Source organism: Vombatus ursinus, unplaced genomic scaffold, assembly GCF_900497805.2.
Source record: "Vombatus ursinus unplaced genomic scaffold, bare-nosed wombat genome assembly UNPS02014942.1, whole genome shotgun sequence".
In the NCBI taxonomy this organism is placed as follows: domain Eukaryota; kingdom Metazoa; phylum Chordata; class Mammalia; order Diprotodontia; family Vombatidae; genus Vombatus; species Vombatus ursinus.
In genome coordinates, this window is record NW_020954720.1 from 13835162 (window position 1) to 13856441 (window position 21280).

The following is a 21280-nucleotide window of genomic DNA, read 5'->3' on the forward strand; positions in this document are numbered from 1 at the left end:
CACACACACACACACACACACACACACACACACACACACACACACACCACCATCACCACCACCACCACCGTACAGTATATATGCATATGGGTGCATGTACATGTGTATATGCACATATATATTGTATACATATATGCTCATGTGCCTCTGTACACATACATGTAAGTATTGATGTGTTTATATGTACAAGTACATACTCATGCATACATATATACACACATACACACATGGTAAGTGGCACAGTGAATAGTGTACTGGACTTGGAGTCAAGAAAATTTGACTCAAAAAACCTAACTCAGTCACTTGTTAGGTGTGTGATTCTGGGCAAGTTACTTAACTTCTCTCTGCCTCATCTCTTCTTTCATAAAAATGGGGATATAACAGCATCTATCTCACAGTGTTATTGTTCAGATTGAATGATATAACATACGGAAAGCTTTTTCGCAAATTTTAAAGTACTATGTCAATGTGCGTGTGTGTGTGTGTGTTTGTGTGTGTGTGTGTGTGTGTGTGTGTGTGTGTTTATGTGTAGAACAGACTTTAGGGCTACTACGGCTACTATCCCAAATTCTAGTTTGCCCTTATTGGCTGGGTCCCCAGAGGGCAATGATATAACCTAACTTCAGGGTTCTAGAAATAACCTTGAGAGGTGAGAAGTGTCTTTCTAATGCTGGAAGCCTCCATGAGTATGGTGCTCTCTAGATTATCAACTGATATGTATTAGCCAGCCAGGCATAATTAGTTTTTTAAAAACAAGTATTTCCTAAGGTGGTATGGTAAAAACAAAGCATTTCTCCAAACTGGGGGCATACTTTTCCATAAGTACATACAGTTCAGAGTAAATGGACTTAGCTTAGAGAGCACACAAATGTGGCAAAGGGTCAACTTTGCTCCTGGTTGACCTTTCTCTCCTTTTCTCTCTCGCTGGAGTCGCCAAGAAATCCCCCTTAGCTATTGTAGTTTTTCTTGGGCTCCTTGAAGAGTCTTAAAGCTGCTTTTCCTAAGAGAATTTAGTTTGTTTGCAATCTGTCTCTGTTCATGATACAAATGCTGCCTCAGAGAATCTAGTTTGTCTACAATGTGTCTCCCAGTTCATGATACAAATGCTGCTCATTGGAGCCAGGGCAGCTCAAACCTCATTGCTCGTTGTTTGGATTTTGATGGTTCATCGTGAGTAAAAAGCAATTTTTTTTTTCTGTTCTGGCCAGGTATTCTGAGGGTCTTCCCGCCCCAGATTCTTTTGTGAATGTAATCTTTTACCTCAATTTTTACCTAGTCTTTAATTACTGAATGGGTGTTGCCTCAGACAAACTGAGACCTGGGAAAGACCCTACCTTAAATCATCTTCTAGTCTCAGGGGAGCAGAAGAGCCAGAGACTTTTTAAGGTTCACTCTCAGGGGCTTGGTTTGTACTCCTTCCATCAATGGGCTGACCCAGAACACAAATCCCTGGTTGCTCTTTTACGCAGGTTCCATAGTGTGTGACTGAATCTCCTCAACCAATATCCAAACGTTCCTTTTTTAGTTTCATTTCATTTCATTCAATTGTGTAAAGCACTCTACTGCTTCCCTGCTTTATTAACTAGATTGTTCACACTTAGGTTAATATCTATGATTGATGGATTAGTTTAGTAGAGTTGTTCTTACCTGAAAAAGATATTAGGGTAAGGTGTATCTTGTTAGCTACTCTAAGTAGTGAAGTAGAGTGGAGATAAGTGATTAAATTGACCCCTTCCATGGGTATGTATGCACATGTACATCCACACCTTGGGGAGTCAATTAAATGATAATAGTGATAAAGAAATTTGTCCATATCATTTACATATATGGGAATGATGTATCTAATATACACAAATATATACATACATGTATAAAACATTCTTGAGAAAGCAGCATGGTGGTGAGACTAGAAGTGAGGAGCTTTTCTTGGAAGGGGCATCTTGTTCCGTGGAGGTGAAACCACACACAGCAGCAGACGCAAAGGGTATGGTCAGGAAGACTCAGGGAATCAATATCCATTCAGATGAAGACCTCATGGCTTATAGAAATGTCATGAAACTTTCCAGAGTTTTCTGTATATTAGGTTGTAAATGAAGAATAGTGCATCCCTCTTCCATTTTAGACAAGTAACTAGAGACACAGGTATGGTGGCCTCAGAGCCAGGAAGACCTGGGTTCAAGTACTGCTTCTGATAAATACTTTCTCTGTGACCCTGAATAAATCACATAATCTCCCAGTACTCTAGGGTAATTCTTGGGGATGGTAAATTTCAGAGAAGGTGCTGACCTGCATTGATGGAGGGATTTAACTTATCCAGGAGTTAGATATATATCAATGAAATCGCAGACCCAGTCCCTTTTTCTTTTCCTTTTGTGTAAATAAAAGGAATGAAATTAGAAAGTAGAAGAAAAGGAAAAATATATAAATAAATAAAAAGAAAAATATAAATACACATATATACATATCTACATATGCACCCATATATAAAACATCTCTGATAAAATTCTGACATCCAAAAATCTATAGGGATTTAAAGTAAATCGAAAAAATTAAGAAGCATTCCTTATTAGCTAAGTGGTCAAAGGGAATAAATTACATTTTTCAAGGAACAAACTACCGATAACCTTAAAGAGTATTCAAAATTGCTATGAATCAGAGAAAAGAAAATTCTAACAAATTTGAGATATCAACTTAAATCCACCAAATTGGCAAACATGTTAAAAGATGAAAGGATTCAATGTTATTTGGCCTATTGGAAAATAAAGCATACCTAACTCACTGCTTGTAGAGCAATAAATTAGTCCTATTGTTTTTGAAAACAATATGGAATTATTTAGTAAAAGTCACAAAATTGCTTATACCCTTTGACCCAGAAATCCTATTAACTTGTTTGAAATCCCAAGAACTGTAAATATTGGTAAGAAAAGAACTAGCTGCAAAAATAAATGAATAAATAAATGAAATTGTAGCAGTGCTATTTTAAGAGTAAAAAGGTATTATGTGGGGACTTCTTTTGGCCTTTCTTTGTATACTCTGCACTTAACACAGTACCTGACTTAGAGTAGGTGCTTAATAAATGCTATAGGATTGCCTGATTGACTATAAATATGAATATCAAGATTCTAAATGTCAGTAAAATTTAGGTTAAATATAATGTAATACATCAACATTTTCTTATTAAGATCACAAGACAACTTACCTTCTAACAGCAGTTCTCAGGTTTTATGGGTCTCAGAACCCCTTTATACTCTTAAAATTATTACAGCTAGGGGTAGCTAAGTGGTGCAGTGGATACAGCACCAGCTCTGGAGTCAGGAAGACCTGAGTTCAAATATGGCCTCAGACCCTTGATTACTTGATACTTACTAGCTGTGTGTACGCTGGGCAAGTGATTAACCCCAACTACCATAAAATAAAAATTATCAAGGCTCCCCAAAAGATTTTGTTTATGTGGGTTATAGCTAGTAATATTTACCATATTAGCTAGGTGGTATAATGGATAGAGCAGTGAGCTTGGAGTCAGAAAGACCTGAGCTCTAATCTAGCCTCACTGGGTATATGTCCTGGGAAAGTCACTTAACCTCTGATTGCTTCAGTTCTCTTAAAAATGTAAAATGTAGGGGCAACTAGGTGGCGCAGTGGATAGAGCACTGGCCCTGAAGTCAACAGGACCTGAATTCAAATCCAGCTTCAGACCAAACACTTGATACCTACTAGCTGTGTGACCCTGGGCAAGTCACTTAACCCCAATTGCCTTAAAAAAATTTTTTTTTAATGTAAAATGGGGATAATAATAGCATTTACCTCACAGGGTTGTTGTGAGGATCAAATGAAATAAAAATTGTAAAACACTTAGCACAGTGCCTGACACAAAGCAGGCACTATATAAATGTTTATTATTATTATATTAGAAATTAAACCAACTTAGTATTATCATAAAAATATTTTTGATGTCTCAGACCATATGAAAAGGTCTTAGGTACCCTAAGATGTTGCTGGACCACACAGTTTGAGAATTGTTGTCATAACATATATAGTAAAATAAAAGAGAGCCCTATTCTGTGAAATCCTTACCAGTCTCAAGCACTCTTTTGGGATGTTTACCAAGTATATTGGGGAAAGTAAGTGGTATGTATGTTTTGTGGGTTGTGTGTCTATGTTTATCTGATTTGTTAAAACAAAATACAGCAATAAAAAGAGTAACAAATAATCTCAATTACTGCTGCATAGCACTTACTTGCTCACGAATCATGTCATATGCACAACATAGATTTGTGAATAGCATATTTAATTATCTCCCATTTTGATTCCTAATAATTTTGTCAAAGAGCCACTCTATACACATTTATAGTACTTAAAATAGCTTCTGGTTATTATGCAATTGACTAATTTTAAATATCTTCATCTCAATTTTAAGAATACATATGGAAAATTCATTTATTCTTTAATTTCATATCCCCCTAAGTTTTTTTTTTATAAACCCATATAATTTCATCTGTTTCTTCCTTGCCCCCAAGTTAAGAGAGCTAGAATTCAATCTCTGCTCAATTTCAAACCAGGCCCAGCTATAAAATTTAGATTTAATGTTAGTGCAATTCAATGGCCATCTGACCAGGACAGAAGCAATAAATGTTCATTTCACCACGCCAGTGACTTTGACATCACTGGACAACCATTTCCCCTACAGTGCCATCATCCCCTGAACAGACAAAGGGATGATTCAATATTATAATTTTACCTTGACAAGAGCATATGCCTTTTGGGACGGATTAAGTACTGCCATGCAGAATTTCATTGCTAATTTTCATATTTCTGGATGAACTTTTGTACCAAATGCCCTTTAAAAAACTTTTTTAAAAAGGCTTTTAATGATGCCTACAGGACTCTCTTTGTTCTCAGTAAAATATCTGAAATTACATTCACCTTGCTCTTGTTCTGAGACTTGCTGGTCCAAATTTGTCTCGGTATTGTTTTGCTTAACCAAAGATTATGATACGTCCAAGTTGTTTTAAATTGTTCTTAAAAGAGATAAAGAACATGAGAGGGATTAAATTACTTTAGAAGCAGGTTCAATTGGTAACTGAGGCTGAGATTATGCTAAAATTGGAAGACCGGAGTCAAGAACGAATTGATGAATGTCAAAGGCAGTTGCTGCTCCCTTAAAAATGAAGGAGGGTTAGGCAATTTTCTGAAAGCAACCAGCCATCGGAGTAAGATAGACTTTGATCCTTCTTGGGATTAAAATACCACTAGACTGAATAAGCAGCCATACAGTAAAGGGACCTGGGCTTTTTAGGGGTTTTTCCTCAACATTTTAATAGAGGTTGTTGTTTTGACTTGAAAGGGAAGGTAAGAGTATTTGGCAAGAACACACAGCAAATAAGGTAGCTCAACCTGGGCCTTGCCAGCATGAGCAGAAGGCAATCAAAGGTAATGGCGCTCACTAAGATACTCGAATGAGTATTCAATTTAAAATGACGGCTACTGGGAGTCCACAGAGGCAGGAACTTTCCAGAGATGGAGTAAGCCCAGAATTAGAGACACAGTGATGCTTCCAAGCTTCTAAGAGCCAAAAACACTCCACAACCATCCATTGCCAAAGGTGTTAGCAAGTGATTAAGTCATATTGAGCCCTGCCTGAACTATTATATCATTGGACTTTTGGACTAATTAAATATTGGAGTTGTAAGGGAACCTTAAAAGTCATCTACTAACTCTGATCTTTCACAGTTTTGGTGCCTTTAGCACCAACACAATTCAAGGAGTACTGACTGATCAGCTTAGGCCATCTGACTGATACCCTTCCTATCATCTTGACCGTGAACCTGTTCTGTCTTAATGTGGCAGCAGATAATAAAAGAACCAAGATTTTTTCCCCCCATAGCTTCCTACTCTGTGCAGTTCTCATTCTACCTACTAACTAGCATAGGTAGTCGACAAGAACTATGGGCCTCAGGTTAGCTGAGATAGAATCAATCTAAATATCTTACCTAAACTAGAACTAGACAAGAATATTGGCATATGAAAGTATTTATTTTAATACTTTCAGAAATAGGAAACTCATATTTGGATCTGGGAAGATCTGGGTTCAAATCCTACCTTCTATAATTATTAGCTATATGACCCAGGATAAATCACTTAATCTCTCTTCCTCTCTTTCCTCAGCTTTAATGTAAGGAATTTAGAATCAATGACTTCTAAAGTCCCTTCTAGCTTTAAATCTGTAATCCTATTTTTCTATAATTCTGTATTCTTATAATTCATTTTCTAATAGCTCTAATCGTTAAGAAAGTTGTTACTTAACACTAAACAGAAATCTACCTCTGTGAATGTTATAATTGGAGAAGGTCCTTGGAGAAGCAATCTGGTGCAGAGGAAAGTCCTCTGTCTCTGGGATCGGAAGATTTAGGTTTAAATCTCTGCTTCTGATGGTCGCTAACTTTATGAACTTGGGCCAGTCACAGAACCTGCCTAGGCCTCAGTTTCTTCAAAATTGAATGCTAGACGAGGGTCCTCCAAAGCCCCATACAGCTCTAGATCTTTGATCTTAAGGGACAGAATGAGATTTTGATGAGTTTGGGAGTACACTAATATAGAATTTGAAAACTAAAAGCTTTTCTATTGAACATAAATTTTATGTTTAAGGGGGAGGAAGATGCTCTAAATGATATACCCACTTGTGGCACTGATTGAGAGCTAGTTGTGTAAGATGTGAAATTATGTTTTACTCATAAAATGTTTAAATATTTTGCTGCTGATTTATCACAGTTCTCTAGATAATGGTTCAATAAAGATGCAAGCTCTTTGCTTATTCTCTCAATGATTAGTGCCATCTGGTGGTGCTTCAAGACAATTAAAGCTACATGGCCCTAGCAAGAGCCACATATATACATAGATAGATACAGATATAGATATAGATAGATATATAAATGTACATATAAACACATGCAAATATTTTTGTGTGTATGCATGTATATGTGTATACACACGTACATACATCATATATATATATGTATCTTACATGAAGTCAAATTTGCATCATTGATTTATTCAAATGGCATATTCTTGGTAGAGAATATTTGATATAATGATAGTAGTAGTAATAATAATAACATTAATAATACCTAGCATTTATATAGCACTTTAAGATTTACATACATTATCTCCTTTGATTCTCACAGAAGAAATAATGTTAGGTAATTACTAATGTTATCCCCACAGAGATTAAATGATTTGCCTGGGATCCTATAACTGTGAAGTGTCAGAGACAAGATTTGAACTCAGGTGTTACTGACTCCAAGTCTAAAACTTTATCTACTACTCTACCAGGATATTTTTTAAATTGATATCCCATCACTCTAGTTTCATAGAACTGAGACAAATTATATCTCTGAGTTGTCTCCTTACTCTATCTGTTTGCACATATGTAATATTTCAGTCAATAATTCTGATAATTTTTGTCAGAGATGATTCATATTGGTTCAATAGTTATTTATTTTAAAATTAGAACAAAATCCAATTATTTATAATCACAACTGAATCTAGTTTATAATTGGAATGTGAAAAAAAATGACTAGTGATCCTTTCATTGGGTTGACTAACTCACTAAAGAAAAAAAATAGCAACTGCCTTACGTATTTTCTCAGTCAATAACAGGCACTGAGCATGGCAAGATTCAAACATAATGAAATATTGAGACATAAACATAAATTTTAAGATAGGTTTAGATGCTCATATTTCCCATAGATCTTAAAATCTGCATTTAAATTTCCAATATAACTATTTTTCACATCAAAATGTAGGCATAGACTTTATAGTGAGTAAGAAAATCATATCTAATTCAATTCTGAGATTGATATGCATAATCTAGAACTGAAGGCTTCTATACAGTATTTCATAATTCTTTAGTCAAGATGTTTCAACTCAAGATTTTCATACATACCTAAGTTAAAAAAAAAATTAAAAAATTTGAAACAAGAATAAAACAGACACTAATGTACTATTGTTATGTACCACAACAACTTGGAAGTTACTTCTCAATTCTCAAAAATAATGTCAGTGAATGCCATTTCTGGAAGGTTCAAGTAAGGTGCAAAGATTTCAAGTATGGTCTCAAAAAGCAATTTTGTGCATATCATCCTTGCTAAGTTCAATGAGACATCATAAGAAAATTGGTATTAAGTAGTTAAATTTTTAGCTATAACAGCTCATGGAGACCAGATACTAAGGAGGGACTGCAATCAGCATCAACATAAGAAGTAAGTACACCGAAGAAATCATAGACCTTTTGATGAATTATATAAATACTTTGAGATCCCCAATGAACATAGAAAAATAATATGATTTTTATCTTTCTCTCTTGCCTTACTCCTCGATACCATCTTCTTTGGGTTTCAGAGACACCACATTCTCCTAGTTTTATTTCTACCTGACTGTTTTTTTTCCTTCTTATATGGCTCCTCATTCTCAGTGGATAGAACACTGGACCTCGAAAGCCAAGAAAACATGAGTTCAAATCCATTTACTAGCAAAGTGACCCAGGGCAAATAATAACCTCACTTTGCCTAATTCTTCATCTGCTATAAAAAAATGAGAATAGTAATAGGATCTTCCTCCCAATGTTGTTGTGAAGATAAAATGAGATAATATTTGAATGCTTTGCAAAGCTTAAAAATCCACAATTAAGGTGGAGTACCTAATGTTCTACATGGGCCTTCTTCTTTTCTTTATACTGTTGGTAATCTTATTTTTTCTCACAGCTTCACACATCATCTGTATTCAAATGGGTCACAAATTTATGTCTCCAGCCCTGGTTATTTTCCTGAGTACTAGATCTGTACTTCAAATTACCTGCCTGGATGTCCCCTTGGTATCTCAAACTCTTAAGGTCCCAAAAGAATCTTTTGATCTTTTCACCTAACTCAGTATTCCATGTCAAAACCTTGGAGTTATCTTTGACTCAGTTTTCTTTTATATTCTATCCTGTACATTTGTAAAGTACTTAGCATAGAGCCTAGAATATGGTAGGCATTATGAAAATGATTATTCCTTTCCTTACATACAACTACCATAATGTTTCTCACATCCATTCCCTATGGACTGCTATGGACTCATGACTGGTGTCTTTGTTCAGACCCTTATGACCACCTACCTGGATTATTCCTACCTGGAATGATCTTGACAAAGCCTTCTTATATACTCCCTTTTGGCAATGATCTTCCTCCTTAGATCTCAAATAACACTTTGTTTTGTGACTCTTTAATACACTTGAAATATAATATTGTATATTATGGCTAACTTTGCTAGTCTCTTATTCCCTTGCTAGACTGTAAATTTCATGAGTACAGGCAATACTTTCTATTTAAACTTTGTATCATACCCTCTTTCTAGTGCTAAGCATTGTTCTGGATTAATTAATGTTGATTGACCATTGAATGAATAAATGGATGAATGGGTGTCAAAAGGTCTTCTAGCCTCCATTGACATTCTTTCTAATCTGTACTACTAAATACTAATAGACAAATCTTCCTTAGGGATAGATCTAGTGATTTTACTCTATTGCTTAAAAGCCTTTTTGTGGCTCCCATCTCCTGAGTAAAATTCAATCTTTTTCAGCAGATATTCAAGGTCCTCCACAGTCTGATACCATCTTAACTTTCCAGTTGTATTTTGTATTGCTTCCTGCTATGCACCCCTTGTTCCAGATAAACTCAATTACTCCCTGTTCCCTGAAAATGTTCTGAATTGTCTTACCTTGATGGCTTTGTTCATGAAGTAGCCTGTATGCAGAATGTCCTTCCTCCACCTTTTTGCATGTTGAATTCCTACCCAGCCTTCACAGTCCAACTAAACTACTACCTTTTCCTGGAATCTTCCCTGATGCTTTCTTTTCCCATTGGACCTCACAGAGCACATTGTTTTACCCTAATCTGTTTATTCTATGATGAATTAATCCATGTTATTTTGTATTTCTACAGTAAGAATCTTATACAACCCAAGAGAGCTAAGGCATATATTTCATTTAAGGCTTATATTCTTCCCAGCATTTGGCACAGTGTAGGCAACAGAGCATATAGAAGATAATGAAAAAGTATTTGATAAATTTGTTGAATATGAGAAAAGACCTCTTGGAGCAATGCTATTTCTCCTCATTATGGATTCATTCTACCACTGATATAACCTCTAGAGGACATGTAGAAGAGAAAAGAATTTTGTGTGTGTGTGTGTGTGTGTGTGTGTGTGTGTAGTGAATATATATGCATATATGTATATGCATGTATGTATGTAGATACATACATATATACATACATACACACATATATAATTTGATAATGGGAAAGGAAATGGTGGACAAGACTGGTCAGGGGAACATTGAAAACCAGGTTAATCTGAAATAATAATAGTGTCTGATAATCATTCCTGAATCCTCATACATATGGTAATCTAAAATTTTTGTAATCTAACCTATCAATATTTCAGTTCAATGCTTACAGCACATCACTAACTCAAAATAGAAAAACTCAATATGTCTAGGACAAAGTCAGGGCTTTTTAAGTAGCAAAGTCTTCCAAGACCCATGCAGAGAAAGGAGTTTTCACATATGTGAATGCTTCCAAGGGTAAATTCCTCTTAAGATCATTTGCCTTGGTATCTACTCAATTAGGCATTAGAACTGTCAGCACTGAGGAAACAAGAAACCTGGATAATGAAGAAACAAAGAACTGCTTTGTCTTTTTTTTGTAAGTGTCTATACTTGACTATTTTGAGTAATCTAAGAAAGATGAGGCATAAAACAAGGAAGAAAAAGGATAGGGTCTACCTAGGGAAGCATAAGTCACACTATCACTCTTCAGTGAGTCACATAAAAAGGACTGGTTGTTCCACTATAAATTTGTTGCTCAGTCAGGACACTGACAATGCTATTTCATAAAGGGTTTGACTTCATATTTTCCATTGTCTGGCAGAAACTTTTTGGTCATTTTTCTCCTCCTACTTACCCCCCCCCCCCCCCACTGTGTATTACAAAAGTCCTACTTAAACAGAAACCATGATGAAAAAGATTTGGTGTTAACATTAAAAAGAAAAATAATAATGATTTTATCCCAAGAAGGCATAGTTAAACTGAAAAACTGCCTGACAAATGAACTAAAGATGAGATTGAGAATAGAAGAGCTGATGCACGTTTAGAAATAACATAACAGAGGGTATTGTAACCTGATAAATATGCTCATGTTCCTTTCTCCCTGCATGAAGAACAAATCCAGAATTCTGTTCATGAAATTGAAATTACAAGTCATAGAATCATAGAATCATAGTTTAAGAGCTAGCAGTGACCTTGGAGCTCATCAAATCCAATCCCCTCATTTTACAAATGAGAAAACTGACATTAAATCCATGCTTTGCTCAGAGTCACAAAGTCAGGAAGTGTCTGACAGGGGATTTGAATGGGGTCTTCCTAATTTCAGGTCCATGACTTTATTCTCCATGCCCCTCTACTTTCTAACAATATGTCCATCCAAAGTTTCCATGACCCGTGGATGGTTCTGATTGGTGCACAAGAATTCATTGGATATACCAAGTCAGGGCAGATCATCTATGAATATCCCAACAATGGACAAGAGAGGGAAGTTAGGCAGATACCTAGAGAATCAGGAGAGTAGTAAAACAGACAGAAGATCTAGAAAGTCTGAGATCATTATAAAAGAAATTTAAGAAAAGTCACAGGATATTGTTGCAAAAATAAGGCAGAGCATAGCACCATCTGATTAGCGTTCCAGATAGATAAATTTAACAAGTAGATGAGAAAAAATCCATAGTATCAGCAGAGTGTAGGACAGAGTTCCAGTTCCTCAGAGAAGCAGTGAGAACTTGGTGACTACCTCAGATGCTTTCTCTGTGGTTTCTGCCCTTAATAAATATTCGCTTACTTTGAAGGAAAACAGGATTGATAGAAAGATAAATTTTTGGAGTTCATCTAATTCAATAGCCTCATTTTACAGATAAGGATATCGAGACCCTGAAAGATAAAGCGATTTTCTACCAATGAGTGGTAATTAGCAGAGCCAGAATTCAATCCAGGTTTTCTGATTCCAATTCAACTTAAATTGAATTGAATTTAGCACATAGTTGGAATCAAATCCAAGAAGATCTAGGATAGGGTAAGAGAAGGACTTAGATACAAGGAATAATAAGACAAAGCCCTAACACAGGGACATAACCCAAAGTACCCATATGTTAGATGTTTTGAAATGGTAATTATGTGTTTCTCAATCATCCAGGCTTATTATCCAAGAATTTATGAGGGTAAGAGGGTGACAAGAAGCCAGTTTAACAATTACAAGTCAACAACAAAGTTTGTTCAGAACTCAGGCCTTAGTTCCTTTAGCTAGGCAGTCTCTGAGAACAACATGCATGAATAGCCTTGAAATTTTCATTTATGAGGAAAATTTGTGGAACTGAATTCATTTAGCCAAAATAAAAATGACATTTTAGAACCTTCAGTAACTTTGTATGAGGACTGAAAGGAGGGCACTGGCCTGCAGCTAAATGCCTAGCTCCCATTAAAATCCTTAAAAGGATATAATGTGAAAGTGAACAAAGGAATGAACAAGAAATTTGACTAGTTCTCATTTTTGTAAAGTGCAAATGCTTTTACCTTTTGTGAAATGATAAGCAGTCTCTCACTAGAATATAATAATGGTTACCAGAAAAATATTTAGAAATCTAACTGTTCAAGCAAATTGGATTTTCTTTGTGCTTAATTTTTTGTTGTTGTTGTGGTTGTTTGTTTGTTTGGTTGGTTGGTTTGTTTAGTTTTGGTTTTCCCTATATGAAGCCGATGAATTAAACTTTTCTGGGGTGAACCCACCTAAAAGTATTTGATTCGGGAGACTGGTCTCCCTCTATTAGTTCATCAATGAGTTTGGTTAAAATATATTTAACCAAAATATAAAAAATCAAATATATTTAACCAAATTATGCAGTTGTGTTGGTTATCAACAACTAGTGTGTTGGGGCAGCTAGGTAGTGCAGTGGATAGAGCACCGGCCCTGAAGTCAGGAGGACCTGAGTTCAAATCCAGTCTCAGACACATAAGACTCACTAGCTGTGTGACTCTGGGCAAGTCACTTAACTCCAACTGTCTCATCAAAAAACAAATGAACATATAACTAGTGTGTCTTGCTGGAAGCCACATTCTTGTGCAAAGGCATTCTAAGGATTAAACTAAACACTAAATTTTTAAAAATCTGCAGTCATGGAAGGAGGGTAGGGAGAGAAAGAGTAGTAATCATATGTCTGAAAGGAATTTTATCAGCTACTGTCTCACATTAATGACACTAGTCAATAATGTGTATTCATACTCTGGTCTGACCTACTACTTATATCCAATCACACAAAGCAAGTTATCATTAAGAAATAGTGGGTCTTCAAGTGAGAAGTTTGTAGGATTGTGTAAACCAAGAATCTCCACACCTGTAATTTTGAGCAATCCTATCTTTATGGTCCACGTGGGTGAGTCATGGATAACCCCCATAAAAATTTGGTTTTTATTCCTCATTTGGATCTAAGTCCCAGAAATAGAGTTCATATCTCTGTTTCCCAAGAGAGCTGGGTCCATAGAATAGACCTATGTCTATTGTCTGTAAGTAGCCAAAAAATACTGTCATGGTGGCCTCAATTGGGAAGATTATAAAATAATATCATCAGTGAAAAGTACTGGTCACACATTAGGTAGATTTATCTCTTGACTTAGCTCTAATATTTTCTCAATCACTATACTTTCAATATAGCTAGTGACCCTGGGCAAGTCACTTAACCTCTTGATGTCCCAAGAAACTCTTTTAGTCTATTAAGTTACAGATGTGCCAAACTACATCATTGGAGGTTTGCCACACAGATGAAATTACAAGTCCGGACAAAAACAAAAATAAGACACAGTGTTTTCCCTCCTGGGGCTTACAATATAGTTGGTAGAGTACTTTCTCCTGCCCACTAGCTACTTAAAGGCAGTTGGTTGCAATCTTGCTTCACCCAACTGGCTCCTCAGGCAAGAATATATGGAAACTATCTAAGCCTGAAAGTCCTAAATGACTGAGTAGGACTGCAATGAGAACACCTTGAGAAACAGTCTATTGTAGGGGATAGAAGGCCTTCCCTGAATTCAGGAAACCTATTCAGTCCCTGCCACTGACACTTAGTGGCTCTGTGACCTTGGGCAAATTATTTAACCTTTCAGTGCTCTGGGCAATGCTATCGGACTATATTTTACAGAAAATATGCTGACCTGCATTGGTAGAGGTAGTTTGCTCACCTACGAGTTCACTATACCAATGAATTTACAGATCTTGTCCCTATCCCTATCTCTCTAATTAAGGCACAGTGAACATTTAAACCATGTCTTTGGCCTTTCATCCCATTAAGGGAACAAAAACCTCTCCCAATTTAGCATTTCCTGTCTCTCCAAATTAACTCAGAGGTCAAATGGCTTCTGCTGCCCTCTCAGGTTGTATTATATCCTATAAAGGAAACTTAAAACCTGTGTAGTGTTTAGGGAACAATGAAACAAAAGGTGGTATATAAGTGTAATTAAAATGTGTTGACTCATAAATAATAATAATATGTTTGATGAATTCAAAATGACCCAAAGTCTTCAAAGGCAGTGAGTAACAGTGGAAATGATGCTGGTTATGGAATTAAATGTCAGGGAGTTTGAATCCTGGTTTTGCCACTTACTGTTTATGACCTTGGGCAAGTCACCTGTCTTTTCTGTGCCTTAGTTTCCTTATGAATAAATGATGGGATGAATGAGTGAGTAAGTGAAAAAGCATTTATTAAGTGCTTACTCTATGCCAGGCACTGAGGCTACAAAAATAAGCAAGATAATCCTCTGACTTCAAGGATTTTACATTTTAATAGAAGGAAACAACACATAAATGGGGTGCTAGAATTAAGAGGGAGATGATGAAGGGAAGCTTGGCTTGCAGGTGGATAGGAACTAGAATGGTGGACGTAAGAACAGAAAAGATAAGTTGACAGCTCACCACTCAGAGGCCACTGTCAGAAGAGGGGAAGAAGGAAAAGGAGGACAAGGGGAGAAGGAGGAGGAAGAGGCCAGAGTACAGACAGAATTATTTCAAGATGATTGGTAAATGACTTGACCACCATAGATCTAGTCAAGATAAAGTGAAAGCTCAGCAATCATTAATTTGATACTAGCTCACACTCCTGGACTGTACTCCACATGCATTTAGGAAACTTCTTGATTGGGAAATTCACCCCATGAGATGGCTTCAGCTTTGGTACTCACACTTTGTTATTACCTTTAGTATTATTATTAGTTTGCTTCTCTGGAGGGCTAGGGAGGAGAACAAAGACATCCACAAACTTCTAGATAAACAAGTCTCCCAGGGCCATTCACCTCTTCATTTCCTACAGGCTGTGCTCCTTTAGACTAGATGCCATCACACTCCCAAACCCTTCCCAACCTCCCCCTCCCCCACTTTTCAACTTCCTTTTTGTGTGATATCTTCTCTCATTAGACTGTAAGCTCCTTGAAGATTGGCACTGTCTTTCTTTTTCATTTTTATGTCCCCAGCACTTAGCCCAATGCCTGTCATATAGTACTTGTTTAATAAATGTTTATTGGCCAACTAATTGTGAGCCATAGAGCACATTCAATGTGAAGATAATGCGAAAAGGCAAAAAAACTGAGGTCAAATATAATAGTATTAATACTAAGTTATTAAAGTTAAATAAAATGCACAAACTTCCTTTCTATTATCAATCAACAAAGTACAAAAGTAGAAAGTGACACTTACAGTAAGAATATTAGTTTGCTGGGAGATAGCCTCTTGTATATGAAAGAGTGTTGAATTCTGAATCAGTAGCCCTGGGATGGTTGAAGTCTGGGGTTGCTGGGACCCCAAAATTCAAGGGCAAACAATTCCTCGAATGAATTTGACCCAAGTCTTCTTTCAGCCAAAGACAAGGTTTATCAGAATACAGGTCAGGGTAGATGAGATTTTAAGAATCTGAATCCCACATTATTGTGACACTTGTAATGACAAGTGGGCCAGATTGAATCTGAGATTTTTTATAGTGTGGCCAATAGCTTGAGGTGTCTGGGAGGTAACAGTAGAGGACCTGGAAGGGTCAGGTGCCCCAGGCTAACTTCTGGTGTTCTCCTGGGGCACTGGGCTCACTTGGAAAGGGTCTAGATGAAATTAAGGGTAGGAAGTGGCTTGGGGCAATCTGGATGTAAGGATATAACAGACAATGAAAGACTGGACTAGGTTAGAGGTGTGAGGAATGCTAACAGTTTGGTTCCCACAGAATTAATAAGAAAACAGGACAGGGGGAGATTAGGTTATTGATTAATTGATTTCTTGGTTTATTGATTTACACAAATATGTAAACAAGATAAGGGAGTGAATGGGATAATATAGGGTGAAGTCCCCTCAGTGGAATGAACTAACCCCGACCTCAGTTACTTTCATACTTATGACTGTTGCCAGACTGCACCCAGAAGCCTTGCAGCACATTCTGGCTAAACGGGATGTTCGGGTTGTGCAAAAAGACCACTCCCCTCTAACTTGTTTCGAACTTCCTTCGCTAGAAGTTAGAATTCAAAGAATAGATTGTGCCCCTAATATACCCAGTCAATGGATTGAGGTGAAGGGGGTTAGGGTGGGGACACTGCGGATAGGGGGCATATATTCTGCTTAAAAAGACACTCAGATGCACACCCTGGCTGGAGCCATCTTGAGCGAATGCTGGGTATGTCCTTTCTCATGAGAAAGCAATGAAACTCCTTTTTGCCTTTCTTAAGAAAAAGTCTCTGATTTGATTATTTTGGGGGGTCACAAACACCCCACACAGAGGTAACAGAGAATTGGAGATAGGGGAAGAGTCAAAGCCACTTTTCTAAGACAGTTGAGAAAGGATTATTAACTAGGAAGGGCCACATGTCTCAGGCTAATGCCAGGGACATGGTAACCAGGGACCTGGTCCACTTGGGAAAGCCCAGGGCCTTTTAGGGGTCCATCATTAGTACTCCATCAGGATCACATCTCCACTGTGATTTCTTTAGTTGTGTAATACTAGGCAGGACATTTGACTTGTGTTTCTTCTCCTATAAAATGGGAACAATATACTAGCATTGACTATTTCCCATGATTGATTTGGGGCTCTCATTGTCTGACCAACAATAGATCCCAGGCCAAGCCCTACTTGGTCATTGTTTGGGCCCTGATTGGCTCAGAATGAATGTAAATAGCAGTTGTTTCTGCTTTGACTAGAAACCCTGAGGGTCTTCCCTACCTATATATATATATATATATACACACACACACACATAATATGTTTATATTTATGTTTATGTTTATATTTATGTATGTTTATATTTACATGTTTATATATATAATATATACACATATGTTTATGTTTATGTTTATGTTTATATTTATGTATGTTTATATTTACATGTTTATATTTATATATATATGTATGTGTGTGTGTGTGTGTGTGTGTGTGTGTGTGTGTGTGTGTGTATATATATATATATATACTGCATCCTGGACCATCTCTAATTGTCCTAATCTATATCTGGCTATCGGATCCAGATGCTCTGGAGGAGAAAGTGAGGCTGGTGACTTTGCATAGCCCTCCCTCACTTAAATCCAATTAACTTTCTTGTCATGGCATCACCTCCCTGATGTCATATGAGGTCCTCTTTGAGAATGAAGGACAAACAACATTTTACAGAGTTAGTGTCAGTGAGTAAGCTCTTTGCAACCCTTAAAGGACTAAATAAATATAAGTTGTGACTACAATATCATAGGTTTTTGTTCTCCGATTCTCCTCTCCCTTATCTGAATAGGATTTATGTCTACACAATGGATGTTTGCTAAGCAAGCCCTGTTTCTAGGAGACCAAACTGTAAGTGATGTGTGTGTGTGTGTGTGTGTGTGTGTGTGTGTGTGTGTGTGTATTTTCTGCAGGTACTTTTTTTTTTTTTTCCAAATCTAGAACACAGGCCATAGATCCTAGCTCTGGAAGGATCCTTATAAATTCTACAGCATCACCTTCTATAGAATTAGACCCTCACTCAGAAAGGGTATATGATTTTCCCAAAAATCACACAGCCAAACAGAGCTGGGATTACTATGTTTATATTTTAAAACTTCTGAACATTGTTCTTTTTCAGATGCAATTAATTTATAAGTAATTATGATAGTGTTGTTTTCTCTTTAGATTCCTTTTAACTGAATCCCTTAAATAGCATTTAAAAGCAATCATTTACTGAATTGTAACTATAAAGTATGAATAGTAAAACAATTGTGATACTTGGCTATGGCTATGATAGCATAGTTCAGGGGTTCTTAAATTCTGTGTGTGTGTGTGTGTGTGTGTGAGAGAGAGAGAGAGAGAGAGAGAGAGAGAGAGAGAGAGAGATGGGTCCCTTTGGCAGTCTCATGAAGCCTATGGACTATTCTTAGAATAATATTTTAGTGCATAACAATAAAGTACATAGGATTGCAAAGGAAACTAATTATTCTAAAGTAGTTATCAAAATATTAAAGAAGCAACTTCATAGATGCAGGAATAGATCACTATAAATGACTATGTTTATCCAACGCTGATGGGACATCAGAGCTGAAAAGAATCATAGAGATTATTTGCTCCAAACCCCTCATGTTACACATAAGGAAAGGGAAGCCCAGAGACATGAAATAAAATAATTTGCCCATTGTAACACAGTGAGATAATGGTAGAGCTATTGAGGTGTAGGGACTTAGGGGTGCTGGGAGTCCAAGATCACAACACACGGGTCTTGCTCGAAAGAATTTGGCCCAAATCTTCTTTCAGACAAAGACAAGGTTTATTAGAACATGTCATATTGGGCAGACTCTTAAGGAGTCTGAATGTTAGTGAGCTATTGGCTAGATTTTAAGATTCTGAGCAGTGGCTAAATTATAAGAATCTAAGCACCTTAATGGAGACAAGATGGACCTTATATACAGAAAGACTATGGGAGAGATCTAGGAGTGGCCACATAGTCTATGAGGTAATAGAATTCCAGGGACCTGGACCACAGGGCCAAGGGAGAATAGAGCCTAGATAGGATTAAAGGTGGGAAGTGGCCTGGGGCCATAGGGAGGTAAGACAATGGAGGGCTAGGCTAGGTTAGGGGTAACAGAATTGGGAGACTGGTTGTAACCACAAAGAAAGGCCAGTTGATGGGATTATAGCCTTAGGCAAAAACCAGAGATTTGGCCACATGGGAAAGTTCTGGGTTTTTCCATTTTGGGTAGGTCTAGAACCCATCCTTATCACATGGACTCCAGCTCCTGGATTCTAGTTGCTCACTTTCCTGGTCTTTCAAAGATAACAAGGTCATTGACATCTCTGATCTCCTTCACCTAAAACTGGAACAAATGGAAAGAAGAAAAGGACAGAAAGGTAGTCATGGGTCACATGTTTGCCATGCATGTGGAAGGCCTGAGGCCTCTTACTTTACAGAATTATCTCAGTAGAACCTAGAAAAAAAAGGAAAAGACTGATCAACAGCATAGCCCTGGAAGAGTTGTGCCACATCACAAATCAGAAAACCTCCTTTTCTTTATGTAATCAATGTACCAGGATCAGTCACAGAATGTCTGCATATGTTCCACACATGGAAACTGCATCAGCTGAGCACTCTGTGCATGCTTATAATGATTAAGCTTATTTGCCAGAACCTGTTTTAAAACAAAACAAAGCAAACCCTTGGTTATTTCTAGACCTCACGTATATCCAAGAATCCATACTAGTAGGGATAGACATGAGAGAATATTGACATCAATTAGAAGTTTGAAAGAAAATTACTCTTAGGTCCTCACAGAGCAGCAGACAGGCTGGGTTCTGAGCTTGAGTTAGCTAGAAGAGGAAATATCACTTGAATTATGTACTCAAGTACTCTCTCAAATGGAAATTAAAACAATTCTGAAGTACCACCTCACCCCTATCAGATTGGCTAATATGATAGAAAAGGAAAATGATAAATGTTGGAGAGGATGTGGGAAAATTGTGAAACTAATGCATTGTTGATGGAGTTATGAACTGATCCAACCATTCTGGAGAGGAATTTGAACTATGTCCAAAGGACAATCAAATTGTGCATACCCTTTGATCCAGCAATACCACAACTAAGCTATATCCCAAAGAGATCACAGCAAATGAGAAAGGACCTACATTTGTGTGTGTATGAGTGTGTGTGTGCACTCATGTGCACATGCATGTTTATAACAATTCTTTTTGTGGTGGCAAAGAATTGGAAATTGAGGGGATGCTAAGCCATGTAGTTTATTCCAAAGTTGTTTAAGTGAGGTAGAAAACACAAATTAATTCTATTTTGATGATAACCTCTTGCATCTATATACTGCCACTGACTTAACTTTCCTTATGATCAATTCAAATTGTCTTATATATGCATGGTAATCTTTATTTTAGTGATGTTAAAAAGACTTTAAATTTTATCAATTAAAGCACCCCAAATGGCACACTTACCAAAGGTGGCATGCCAGGTGACTTGAAGGATCCTCACATGATGAATTTAATTAACAGTTTATAAACACATGCCAGATAAACTTCAGAACATTAGCAGTACTCTATCAACACTGATGCCACAGCCCAGAGCAGATCTTTGAATTCTAGGTCTCAGGTGAGTAGTGGTGACAAAATCCACTTTCCTACCTTCTCCCTACTATTCAAGTCAGAATCAAAATCTTTTACAACCACAGTTAGCTTCAGCCAGTTTACTGTTTAAATATGTAGACCCAGGACTCTACTTATGCTTTGACCCCAATTTCTGCCCTGGCAGAATCTCTTTTAGAAGCTTAGATACTCCTTACCTCAGTATCAGGCTCACACTCCATAGGTCATCACATACTGTCACACCATAAATAGCAATTCTAAGAATAAAATCCTTACCTTCACAAAAAAAGAAAGTGCTTATTCTCTTGAGGTATGGGATCAAAGCTTTAATAAGCACAATTTTGTTGGATACAGAGCTATTCTTTAAGGTTAAAAAACTGATTGTATATAAAATATTATGTTAAACCATCCTTAAGTTCATTTTTAACCAATATGAAATACGAACATAAAGGCTTACCACCCTCTTTCTCATCTTTGCTTAATGGTCAAATTATACTACTGTAAGATCCTTATCACCTAGTCATTCCTATAATCTAGCCTCCCTATTTATTAAAACTGCACCTTGAGAGGCTAGCAGTGAACTCCT